General features: G+C 39.4%; 1 protein-coding gene across 7 annotated transcripts in view; it reads left to right on the top strand.

Moving 5' to 3' along the window:
- The first annotated feature begins 2,623 nt into the window (after nucleotides 1-2,623).
- ECHDC1 (ethylmalonyl-CoA decarboxylase 1) overlaps nucleotides 2,624-9,936 on the top strand; it is a 43,495-nt gene continuing 36,182 nt past the window's right edge. For 3 of the 7 annotated variants that reach the window (XM_060283399.1, XM_030853510.2, XM_060283400.1), the window contains exon 1: nucleotides 2,833-2,937. The gene's annotated coding sequence lies outside the window, so the exon portion shown is untranslated. Of the gene's footprint in view, nucleotides 2,776-2,832; nucleotides 3,125-9,936 lie in introns of those variants that run through there. The other 4 variants (XM_060283396.2, XM_060283397.2, XM_060283398.1 and 1 more) reach the window with 4 other exon arrangements.

Genomic DNA, 9,936 nt, shown 5'->3' with positions numbered 1-9,936 from the left:
GGTAATAAGATGGAAAAATATATATCATGTAACTAGTAACAATAAGAAAGCTGGAATGTGTATGCTGATATAAAGCAAATTGGACTTTTAAAAAATGTTACAAGAGACAAAAAGGGACTTTAAAAATTATAACAGTGTCACCCTTAGGAAGATAAAACATTCATAACCACATGTTTACCTAAAGTAAGAGCCACAAAATACAGGAAGAATTTACAAAATTGAAGGGAGAAACAGACTTAGAAAAACACAATTCAACAGCAATAGTTGAAGGTGTCATTAACCTATTTCCTTCCCCCCCCAACTTCATGGAAGTATAATTGACAAATAAAATTGTATATACTTAATGTATACAATGTGATGCTTTAATATATGTATACATTGTGATATGATTACCACAATCAAGCTAATTAACATCCATAACTTAACAGTTACCGTGTGTGTGTGTGTGTGTGTGTGTGTGTGTGGTGAGAACACTTAAGATCTACTCTCTTAGCAAATTTCAAGTATACAATACAGTATTACTAGCCATAGTCATCATGTTATACATTAGATCTCCAGGATTTATTCATCCTATGTAATTTAAATTTTGTAACTTTTGACCAATATCTCCCCATTTTCCCCATCCCCCAGCCCCTTGTAACCACCTTTCTGGTCTCAGTTTCTATGACTTTGGCTTTTTTTCTATGACTTTGGCTTTTTTAGATTTCACAAATAAGTGATATCATAGAGTGTTTATCTTTCTCTGACTTATTTCACTTACTGTAATGCCCTCAAGATCCATTCATATTGTAGCAAATGGCAGGACTTCCCTTCTTTCTTATGGCTGAATAATATTCCTTTATATATATATATATATATATATATACACATATATATATACATATGGCCATCAGATATAGATATTGCTATAGATAGACTATATCAATTTATATTTTTAGAATATATTCAAATATTAGCTGTTATCTCTGTGAATGGGACTAGGGAAGGTTTTTGTTGTTCTTTAAAATTTTCATATGTGCACAGTAACATTATATTCCTAAATAGAATAAACATATTTTTTTCTAATGCCAACAGAGAATTACACTCTTTTAAAAATAGATGGGAGGGAATATCTCTTACTATCTAGGAAGTGAGGAAGTGTCGGAAAGAGAGAGGGAGAGGGGAAAGGCATGGAAGAGACAGAGGAGAGAAGAAAATCGCAAAGAAACAGAAGTTATAGTCACTTGATGCTTTTCATATTTGATAAAAGTATCTACTTTTATCTCTCAATTGGGTTTTTCTTGGACATCCAAACTCTTTAGAAAAGGATGAATGGTGACCTATCCAGATATAAAGTTGGGTCATAATACTTTTTAAGGTCCAAAAAGTCTTTTGGAATTGTTATAAAAATGCAGAAAAGAACTAATTGTGACATAGAAAATTTTATGTGCCTCAAGACTGAAAGCTATTTTGAGCCAATCTCTCAGAAGAGTAGATACTGAAAAGTCTTGACTGTAGAACATGAGATGGAGTAAAAGGAAGAAACGCAGTTTAACAGCAAGTCAAGTGAAGGAGGGGAAGAATAACTGGATATGTATTTTATGAAAACTCAAATGATTAAAGAAATGGCCATCCAATATTTGCAGATTGAGCCAGCAGTTAGACTAGGCACTGACATGCTAATACTACAGCACATGAACTTTGTAGTTCGGCACAACGGTTATTGTAGTAAACGGTATTTTTACACTAAGTTGTATGTAAATATACACGGAAATGCTATTCATACAGATGGGCAACCAGAACACTACTGGAAATTAAAAAAATGTGAAAGACTAGCTCTTTTAATAGAAAACTTTTTCCACAGGATATGGGAAGCATCAGATATCCTGGTCTCAGCCCTCCCAGCTCCCACCTTCCTGTCCTCTCAGGACACTTAAATAAATAAATTTTTTGTGGCTTAGCCTCATAGTAGATTCCAATTTATCAAGGCTAATTACAAATGTACACGTGAGTGTGTGTGTGTGTGTGTGTGTGTGTGTGTGTGTGCAGGGGGTGCGAGGGAATTTCAACATGAAATTCAAGTAAATATCAATAGAATTCGTTATTTAGGCCCACTGCCTACCACCACTGACACGTCATTGCAGATTCCCATCTACTCTAACTATATGCCCATAGCTGTGGGTGAAGAGGCACTTCTGTGGGTGAAGTGCGATTAGAGAAAAGAAATACTGGTCTACCAGCGTATTAGTCACTGTACTTAAATGCATAACTGTCATCTTCTGTGCTACCTTCCATGAATCTTCACTAGCTGCCAAACTTGTTCCCCTTCCTCCAAACTCCTGAGCACCTTTTCAGCTACCTTCCAAAGCACTTCGGATTGGCAAATAATTTTAAGTTTGTTGAGCGTTACAATGACGCTATTACACGCGGTGCCTATGCTTTCTGGCAAAAACAAAAAACACAAAAATGCCTTCTCTCCACTCAATAACACAGATGACATGTGTAAGAAGGCACAGCCTAGATAACTTCCTCTTCCCTCCCGTTTCGAAATTGTCCTAAACTGGTCCTTCTCCTTCACTCTTTCCACGTTTACACAGGAGCCTGAAACAGCGCAGGACTTCGGGGCTTCCGGGCACCAGCCCCGGCCCTGCGTCGCGAAGCTCGGCAGATAGGAGCCCGCTTTCAGGGCTCACTCACGACACGAGCACCCGGCCAACAACGGGGTCTTCTGGGTCTGGGGTGCCTGCCCTGGAGCGGCACAGGATCGCCGGGAGAAAGAGCCGACGCGTAATATAGGTAACGGGCCGCGGAAGATCAAAGGGCAGCTGGCGCCGCAGGTCGGGGGCGGGGAAACGGAAGAGGATCTGGGCGGAGCGGAATGGGGCGCGGCGGGGCGGAAGGGGAAGTCGGCGTTTCTGGGAGCTGCGGGACTTTGTGGCCGTAGGAGCTTCACTTTAAGTAAGTACCGTTTAGGAGAGGACCCTAGCTGTCTCTGCGTAACGGACTTTAGTGTTTCTCCACAGGGATTCCAGACGGCGAGCCGCGGGGGTTCGGCGGCGCGGTCCGTGTGAAGCCGCCCCGCAGGCCCGCTGCCCTCTGCTGGGCGTGGGGACGCAGCTCACAGCGACGCAGAGGCCTTTGCCAGGTGAGCGGAGGGTGATAGGAAAAGACGAGTCGAACTTTCCTGGGAGAGTGGAGAAACAGCTGACATAAACGTTTTCAAAAGAATAGGGAGACCTGATTTCAGTGCACTAATTTAAATGCTGAATACTTTCCAGGCCCTCTTCTCAGCAGTGTTAAAAAAAAAAACGACTAAAGAAAATAATTTAGGTGATACAGTTTAAGTTCACATTGACATTAAGTGGGCAGTCTCCTTTTGGAGACATGCAAAATAAGGTGGAAGGCATGAAGCTTTTAAGGTAAAAATAAAACAGCTGTTTATTTTACCAGCAAAATGGGCTTATTTGGGAATAGCAGAGGAATTGCAATTCGAGACAAGCGAACTAGAGGAAAAGCCATAAATGAGTTCAGCAAACAAAGGAGAGGCCCATTCTGTTACAGAGAAAAAGGAGGAAGTTGGGAGGGGTTGTTCTGAAGAAAGTCCCCTGGTAGAAAGTGAGAGTTCAGGTGGTGATGGTTCCTTCTAGGCAAATTTGCTGGGTGAACAGGAAATCTTCCCTCCTAGTAGGTCTGTGAATGATGCTTTGCTGTTGGAGTGTGTAATTAACGGGAGTAGTTGATGCTTCTTGTGGTAGTGTGTGAGGGTTCCCCCTTCTGGACTCCCAGCTATTTTAAATGAGGTTTCCTCTATTCAGTTTGACATTTTCTGCTTTTCTCTGAAAGCATCGCTGATCAAGAGTCAGGTTTTCCATCTTCAGTGGCCTTTGTCCCTTGGTGCTAGGACTTTTCCTGGGTGTTGTGTCCCACCTTAAAGGGAAAGTGCACAGATGGGAAACGACTGAGGTCATGTTCAAGTAACAAGGAGGAGTAGGAGGCAGAAATCTCAGGCACTTACCATCTAAAGTCTGTGTCTTCTTAAGGTCATAAGCGTTGCAGACCATTCTGATCATTTTGAAATGTTGAGCCAGCATTACCTGTTGGACACATCAGTTTTACAAAGGTGTTACAGGAAACAAAATACAGAACTTAAAATAGTTATACAAACCGGAATTAAAAGTAACATAACTCCAGGGCTTCCCTGGTGGCACAGTGGTTGAGAGTCCGCCTGTCGATGCAGGGGACGCGGGTTCGTGCCCTGGTCCAGGAAGATCCCACATGCTGCGGAGCAGCTGGGCCCGTGAGCCATGGCCGCTGAGCCTGCATGTCTGGAGCCTGTGCTCCGCAACGGGAGAGGCCACAGCAGTGAGAGGCCCGCGTACCACAAAAAAAAAAAAAAAAAGGTAACATAACTCCAAATTTTATGATGGTCTAAACTAGGACCTTAGGCCTGCGGGTAGCCAGCTGAACAAATCATGGAGGGTCAGGTGAGACTTGTTGCAACCAGTGCTCTTTCTCCTCAATTGTTCCATGCAGTTGAGTTTCTGCTGCTCTAATCATGTTTTCTTTGGCACTTACTCGGACCTGAGGGAAAAAAGGCCCTTCCTACAGAGGCAGACATGGAGTCATGTATGCCTCCTGGAAGTTCCCACTCAAGGTGGCCATGAAGGCTTAGTAAAATGGATCAATGGGAGGCTTCTGTTTTGTATTGAAGAGAAAATAGAACAGTGAATACAGCAACAGCACAAACTGAAAGAATTAACTGAGCATGTTGGGAAGGCAGGGCAGGAATAAGTATGGAGCAATAGCTTATGAGCTCTTTGCAAAAACAGCAGAACTTCAAAGACGTATTAAAATAGTATTGTTATCCCCGAAGAGCTGTTTAGAACCAAGTGTGTTATCCAGTAAGACAGCCTGTAAGGTTGCAAATTCAAAGACCGTGAATCTAGGTAAGAATCCCGAAACAGTTAATAGTCCAGATGAAAGAAAGACTTCAGTGAATTCTGAACCTTCTAACTCTTAAAAAAAAAACCAAAATGCAGGTGAAAAGACTAATTTGTTATGGGGTCATGATGAGGTAGTTTCTGGAAGGCCATAATCAAAAGAAGAGGATTTGGGAAATACAAACAAGGGCATTGTCTTTCTGTGAAAGAGAGAGAGAGTAAAAAAAAAAAGCAACAGTGAGAAAAAGGGTATACAGGCCTGGTCAGGTCATCTTTGGAAAGCTGTATGCCTCCATTGTCAGCTGCTTCTCTTCCTAGTCATTTCGATTTGGAGGTTTCCAGTGTTTGTGTAGGACTACATGTCAGGTGCGGTCTTCTCTAGCTGTGAGATGTGTACTCAAGGTTCGAGTCCCTGAAGTTTGACTGCCTTCTAGGTAGTGAGGAGGACCTGGTATAGTCCCTTCCAAGAGGATTCAAGGCAGTCTTTGTTCTTACTGATTTCAAATCAGAAGAGTGGAAGAAAATTGAAAACATTAGTCTGGAGAGGAGTAGCCAGACATTATTGGAGACTAGAAGAATTTAGGATCCAGTCCAGTGTGCAGGTATATGACAAAACCTTGGAGATAATTGATAGCTACGTAAGTGCAAACATGATTTTTCTCTCTATGATTGTCCTCACTTTTATCAAAGATAATCATAGTAAAACTAATTTGTTGGTATTAAACTTGGTTTGATTATATACATAAATGCAGCAAGAATGGTGATTGACCATATAAGCTCTTTTTCAAAATTGTTTTGCTGGAATCTTGTAAGCAAGGTACCAGGCTGATTTATTTATTATTTTTGAGAAGTTCCTTAAAGCTGTCTGGTCATATCTGTCTATGTACGTCTTTCTTGAATATGATAATCCAGCCAAAGCCTTGGTAATATAGCCAATATTTCCAGTTGTGTCTTGTTATGAGGAGAACAGATTCTCATTGAATTTATGCAAGTACACATATTGTCATGAAAAACATACTTAAGTTTTTGAATTCTGGAGGGATCAGGACGGGAGAAAAAAAATAAATATTTTAACCTTTGTTACAAAGATACGTTTTCTTTTTTTTTTTTTTTTTTATGCGGTACACGGGCCTCTCACTGCTGTGGCCTCTCCCGTTGCGGAGTACAGGCTCCGTATGCGCAGGCTCAGCGGCCATGGCTCACAGGCCCAGCCGCTCCACGGCACGTGGGATCTTCCCAGACCGGGGCACGAATCCGTGTCCCCTGCATCTGCAGGCGGACTCTCAACCACTGCGCCACCAGGGAAGCCCAAAGATACATTTTCTTAAAGGAGAGGAAGAAAAAGGTCCTTTAAATCTAGTTCTGTGTAATATCTTACAGTTATCTAACACCTGCCTTCTAGAGTATTTGTCAGGATCTTTTCTGCGATGAAAGGTACTAGAAATGATATTTGCAAAAGCACCAGAGTAAAACAACAACTGTCTATAACTGACAAAAGACTTAAAAATAGTAATGATTAAAGATCTGATGAAGGTTCATTATGATGTAGTTGACAAGTCAATTTGGTTATTTCTATGACTACATCTTTAAAATCATGGCTGATAACATTATGCCAGGACACATCAGAATCATAGGAATTTTCATACAATCTCTAGAACATTTAATAACATTCACGTATACAACATAACCTAAGAAAGTTTATCGTCATTTATTTGACAAAGCTTCCCATATAATCTGACATATCAGATAAACCTGATTAACATCTCCCTTTTTATAAGAAGAGAGAACAAGTCCTCTGAGAAGTCCCAGGGGCCGTCTGGAGATTCCCAAAGTTATTTTCAGGTCAAAACGACTTAATTTAGAGTTTGATTTTGGGGAGGTGTTTCAAAAATATCAAAAGGTTTTGGACATTTGACCAAATAAGATTACTGAAGATTACAAAACACCAAGTATCTATTTAATCAAAATGACAAAATGATTTCAAAAGACAAATAGAGAAGGTTACATAGCTGCAAAACAAAAAAAAAAACAAACCAAACCCTTAGCTCTTCTTTATAAAAAAGACAGCTTTTTAGAAAAGCACAGGAAATAATTTTGATAAAACACAAAAAAGTAAGGAAAAACCTTTCACAATCTCTTATCAGGAGCAGACCAATAGCCCAAGCAAACTATGTCCTTTTAGCAGCTGAAAGAAAATTAAGTTCCAGTTTTACATAAGTACACTATTGATATTAAAGCTTACTTTTAAAACCCTTATAGCAAGTATATTTAATCTTATCCTGCTTTATTGCATATAAAATTTCTTTCAAAAGATTCTTGTTTCACAAACCCTTCTACAGTTTTCTATTTACATTCAGATTTTGTCTTATCCTTTCCTTTTTATTCTGGCAACTATTTTACTTCAGGACAAAACTACTTCCTTTGCATACAGCGATGTTTTCCTTATCATTTCTAGTAGCTTTAATCATATTTATTAATCAGAATATATAACCCTTAGAAACTTTGATTTCTAGTGAAAACTAAGAAGTAAGCAATTTTAGAGTAGCAAATTTATAAATGTATTTTCTAGTTTCCAAAGGTATATGCCATTTAAATAGTACAGTCTTTCAGTGTGACACAAGACATGGTTACTAAAAGACAAAAATTTATCTTTGGTTTCTCTAAAATAGAAAGCCAAAAGCAATAGATCTGTGTTCGGTAATTAATGTTTTAGTAATTTATCATGTTTGGAGAATGATCCAGACATTCAATAAAGATTTGAGTATGCTATTTTTTTTTAAGGACACATATCATAAAACATAATTGTTGCACCTAAACACTCTTACCCCATTTTCATCTATCTGAATTTTTAAATGTAGTACTGTCCAGAGTCCCTGAAAGGGCAGGGGGCAAACTCCAACATGTAGATTACTGGGATCCCATTTCTCAGGTTTTTTTCCTAGAGCAAAAGAAAATTCCTAAACAGTCTGCAGGTCAAATACCAGCACAGTTCCAATAGGAACAGCCTGATTCCAAACGAGTTGGGCCAAATGCTAAGTGAGTGAGTGCTCACAGGAAGGATAAAGCCTTTATACAGAAAGTTATCTAATGGAGGTTGTCTAAGTTTTGGTTTGCTGATGTGGGACCCATGGCAGGAACAGCTCTATTTTGGGCCTAGAAATTGATTTCAACAGTAGGTAATGTTCCCTGGGAACTCTGTAATTGTCCTTCTCACTACCTGTATTAAATTATCTTGCTTAAGTAAAATTTGCATCCTTCGTTTCATGCAGCCAACTTTTCGACAACAGCAAAAATGACTAACTCATTTTTGGTAAATGTTCTTTCATTCTAGAATTCTTTTGAGCCTCATTAATCCTTTTAATGCTACACAGACATATAACTGCGAAATCTGCTGGGGGAGGGAGGAGCATGGTAATAAAACAGAGGATCTTTTCTTGATATTTTATTGGTCTGATCTGAAAGATGAGCAGATCTCAGTTAGTTGGGGCACAGGCAGTGATCAGCATTCCAAGAAGAGAGACCAGTTTGCAAGGAAGAATGGAACCGAAGCAGGGTGAATGGTGGGAATAATAAACAGGGTGTGTAGAGTTGGTTTGTGGACAGCTTCTTAAGCCTTGTATGGCATTATGGATTCTCAAGCATTGTGTGCCAAATTATTACTGGTGAATATTATTTGTCAAGTACTGTACTAAGCACTGCAAATGCCCTCTTACAGCTAAATCTAGTGGGAAGATTTGGTTAAAGACGTAATTACAGGAAAGCGTGAGTGAGGGTTAATAAAGGATATAAATATTGTGAGAACAGAGAGTAAAAGTATTTTGTATAGTTTAGAGTATTAAAGGAGATGACTTGGAGTCTGAGGAAGAAAAAAGTGTGATGGGTGGGGGAAGCACGTATTCAGAGGCTTGGAATGAAGAGAACACCTGAAGGATTTGAAAAACTGAAATAAGTTCATGTTGGCTGAGAGGAAGAAGGGTATGTGTGGCACGTAATTAAACTTGAAAGGTAGGATAATAAATGACAGCCTAAAACCAAACTAAAATACGAGAAACAGGTCATATACTGACAGTCTAAAGTAGAATAGTTTTGATTTTTTGTTTACTCCCTGCGTTAAGCTAATTGTTTTCTTACTAAGTATGCGTCTGTGTTTATTGTCTAGATGTAGCAGTTTCAACACATGGTAAAACGGGTTATGCCTTCTAAGAGAACAGCTAGCTTAGCTTCTGTGCAGGGAAGGGAGCTATTTGATCACCTTTGAAGAACTTTAAAACAAAAGTGGAGAAAGTGAAACCTTTGATCTCAGATGTACACAGGGCTCTCTTCTCTTTTCCTTTTCCCATGGTATGGTTGTGAGCTTGTTCAGCTGGGCTGAATCTGCTTGTGGTAGGACAGCAAAGCATCCTGCAGGATGAGTTTTAAACATACTTTTTGTCCTGAAGAAAATTTATAAAATCAAAAATGCCTCCGAACCTTTTCGTTGCCTCTGATCCTGGGACAAATCCAAAATGCCGATTGCTTAACTACATGCTTATAAAAGACCAGAATCTCAGCCCTTGTTTGTTCACTTATACTTTCAGATAATATGGTAGTTTAATAGTGGTTTACACCTTGTCATCTTCTAAGTACTGAACTACTGTCTAATTTAATCTCTGAGTTTAGAATTGGGATGAAAGTATCCATAATAGGCTATTTCAAATGTCAAGAATTGGATCCCTAAACTTGAGATCAGCAAATCTAATAGGCTTAAGCAGTGCCCTTGAGTTTCTCTGGTACTAGTGTGTGGCACAGACAAGGGGATATGAGGGGAGAAGAGAAAAGAAAGGAGAGTTAGTGCAAGGGGGACAAGAGTGAGGGGGGAAAAGAAAAAAAATATGGAATCAAAAGAGAAAAAGGATAATGAGGTTTTTATTATAAGGTTTCCACGGAAAAATCAGCATATCAGAGTTGTCCAATGAGGCAAAAATGTTAGTAACATGAATATTTAAATTTGTAATGATTTAAGTATGAGGAGATACAG

Source organism: Globicephala melas, chromosome 14, assembly GCF_963455315.2.
Source record: "Globicephala melas chromosome 14, mGloMel1.2, whole genome shotgun sequence".
Classification (NCBI taxonomy): Eukaryota; Metazoa; Chordata; class Mammalia; order Artiodactyla; family Delphinidae; genus Globicephala; species Globicephala melas.
This window is presented reverse-complemented; position numbering and strand designations above follow the sequence as displayed.